Raw genomic sequence first — 3,729 nt, 5'->3', positions numbered from 1 at the left:
GTAAATCGGAGAGCTCAGAGTCTTACCTGGTCAGCCGATTAAAGAACAATGGTCTTGTTCACGAGAAGTATTTTTGAACACGTAGGATAAGGGTTGTAATGAATAAGTTAATGGGTGAGAAGGGGATCATCTTAAGAATGAATTTCCAAGAAAATACAAAAATAATTTTATTTAAATTTTGAAGACTGGAGGGAGTCATCGGAGATCCTCAAGTTTTATGTCTTACAAATATGGTTTGGCATCACTCTTCGGGGATTTGAAGAATTGTTGCTTGATATTTTAAACTTGTGAGAACTTAGTTTAAAAAGGGCCTTTGCTCACCTGAGCCCATGCGGAATATGGACATTGGCTGCCTACTGTTTTCTTCCTTTAATGGTGTTTGTTTCTGCAGGTCAAATGTTTCTCAGTATAACTTTGTGGCATGGTAGTTGGCGGTTTTGCATTTAAAAAATGGACAAAGGTGACCGTCTTACTTGGAATTTCAGAGGCAATCTGTTACAAAGAAACTGATACTTTGTGTGAAGCTCTATCTGTCTAGACAAAAGTTGCAGTTTTAAAAATAAATAAATGGGTAAAGTTGAAGTCTAGAAGAAAGACAAAATCTATTATTTGGGGGACTGCTGAATGCTAGTATCCAAATCCAGTCTCAGTCGCAGTGTTAAAAATGAACTTTTGGCCGTTATTCTAAGACTCCTAACTGAAAGTGGCGATGGGATACTGACTTGCATTTATTTATACGTGTCTTTATTTAAAACAACCTTGGATGTCTTTGGATACCCCCGTAACACATTCAGGTCTTACATAAGGTCCTGAATTTATATATAAAGTCTTGCCCTTAAGAAAATGGCCATCCAGTGCGGAGAGTGCCAGACATTCTTCAGCTCCATTGGAGGGATTCTTCGTATGTGTTATTTAGAAGTAAGTTATACCCCACCCGCTACTGTGGATGCTGAAGGGACAGACACCGTTCCACTGACACCTGGAAGGGGCACTGATTCTGGAACAAGTGAGGCAAATAAAAGGTGGGTTCCAATCTCATCCACGTGTTGACGAGTGACATCGTTTCGGTTTTCAGCGAATCGCGGAGCCGGAGCAGCTCAGCTCCAAGCGGGAGCTGCGCTGCCTGCGGAGGAAGCCACCTGAGTCGCCACGCTGTCTTCCCGTGGTCCCAGCTTGTTGCGTCACCGCTATGAGTAGCTCATATTACGCAAATAAATCGACTGGTTTTTATAACATAGCATCGGCTTCCAAGGCTTCCAACCAATACCTCCCCATACAAACTTTACTTCCAACCAATATCCCCCCACACACAAACTGGAACCACTATGAGTACCTCATATTACGCAAATAAATCAACTGGCTTTTATAACATAGCATCGGCTTCCAAGGCTTCCAACCAATACCCCCCCACACAAACTTTTACCGCCACAAACCCAAATGTAACAGGCTTCTTATCGTTCCTTCTTCCAGACATTGGTTAAATACATGCAATCTGCAACCTCGCATCCTTTTGCAGTGCGAGATTTTCTAGAATCGGGTCCAAGTTTTACGTTCCTCTCTCCTTTTTTTTCTGGATGAAGGGACACATCAGAATGACAGTTGTGCACAGAGAACGGCTGCTAATTGGTTCAAGTCAAAGCTCCAGGGTAACTTTTTTTTTGGAAAGACGAGATTGTTGAGGTATCTGCTGCATTACAGAGGCTCTGGAGAGATCGTCTAGACCACTGTGAAGAGTTTGAGATAAATTTATGGTAAACACCAAACTAGTAAGCTAAAGAGAGACAATTATTAGCTCTAGGTGGGAAAAAGTTACGTAGGAGAGAAAGCACAATTATTTTACCACGCGATTCAACCGAGGAGAGTGTTAATGAGATAAGAAAAAAACGAACACTAAATATTGAAATAATCAAATTTTAATACAAATATTCTGGAAGAATGGACACACGAAAAAGGTATTCACGTGTGGTGAGTTTGTTGGGAAGACGACATCAGTAAATTAATAAAGAATGTGTAAAATGAAAAAAAAGAAATCCAGTAGTGGTATGAGCATGCTATTCGGAAAAGTAGAAGAAATAAAATAATCAGAAGAAGTGAAATTTTTTATCTCAATGGAGGGGAAATGGGATGGGTAGGGAGCTAGTTTTTGCAGAAAACCCTGTAAAGCAATTTGACTCTTTGAAGTACATACACTTATAAAATGCACCAAGTGGCACATTGTACAAGGTGTCAGTGGTTGGAATTTTCTTCTGCATTTAATTCTACATGTTAATATAATTCTATAGAAATTCTCACCTAATATTTTTTAATGGCAAATGAAACTAATAATCGTGGAGTACCAGATTTTACTCATTCAAACAACAGAATACAGTACATTGAGGCAAACATTTGCATGCCCTACAAAACCGGAGAGTCTGAACTTACACATAAACCTGGAAAATATGTTCTAAAGAGGGTAACTGTATAACATCTTTTAAACAGGGACGATAGGCAGGAAGTGGGGATTATTCCAGACATTTACCACCCATACTCCCCGTTTACGTCTCACACCACCTTACAACATAGTTAGTGCTTTAAACCTGGAAAAATATAATATGTAAACCGACCTTGAAGATTTATAAAATTTCCTTAAAAAACACTGCAGTTATCACAGAAGTCACAATTCTGCCTGTTGGATCCTAGCAATAGAAAAAATATTTAAAAACACATTTTTACTTTTCAGATAAATGTATACATGCCTCGAGACCTGGCTTAGAATAATTCCAATGAACAGACCAATGAAAATAATATATGCTAAATTTATGCAAAAGCATGAAGAAAGATCAACACTTTCTATATACTACATTCTAATAGTGGCCAAACTAATGATGATAATAAAATAATGATAGTACATGTTTATATCGTTTTATATTTTTCAAATATATTTTCTTATCACTATTGTGGAAAGAAGTTAAACTTTGTATTCACAGTTTAACATCTCCTCCTACACTTTACAAGTATCTTAATTCTACGGTATCTTCAAACTTGCTGAAATTTCATACAAGCAGTACAAAAATACAGCACATTATTATAAATCAAGGAGATATCATTTTGATTACAGTGATTTTTAATTACAATGTGGACTCTCTAATTTGGAAAATTACTACAATGCAGATATAGTTTTTTTTAAAAAAAAAATATTGTTCTATACGAACCAACATAACTTAACCTACCTTGTCATCAAACAGCAATTCTCTTTCATTGATTACTTCAATGTAAATATTAAAATAACAGCATTCGAAGGAAACACAGATTCTTATTTAATGTATTACATATCAATATAAATTATATATGTAAAAAAGAATCTTAGAAAGCATCTTGCTTCCTAAGTAGCAGCTCGCAAAAAGATTTAAACATAATTTCATTCCATTCTGACTTTTTATTTCAATGATCTGTTTTGATCTCTTTCCTTAGCAACAACCAGAATAGTAGGTACATCAGATTGGGGGAAAGAACACACACACGCACACACACACACACACACACAACATACACACCATATTATATATAGCATATTATATATGTATATGTAGAATTTCCAAACTCTGGCAAATTAGGTATAGTATTAAAGAGACTACAATGAAAGTGCTTTATTAAGACACCTGGAGGGGTAAAAATATGAATGAACAGAATTCCATCTGTGTAACAGCTGGAGTGTAACAGGGTAGCGGGGGCTGGGGGCGGAGGGGGGTC

The sequence above is a fragment of the Pteropus vampyrus genome, unplaced genomic scaffold (assembly GCF_000151845.1).
Source record: "Pteropus vampyrus isolate Shadow unplaced genomic scaffold, Pvam_2.0 Scaffold119, whole genome shotgun sequence".
Lineage (NCBI taxonomy): Eukaryota > Metazoa > Chordata > Mammalia > Chiroptera > Pteropodidae > Pteropus > Pteropus vampyrus.
Note: the sequence above shows the minus strand (reverse complement) of the source record.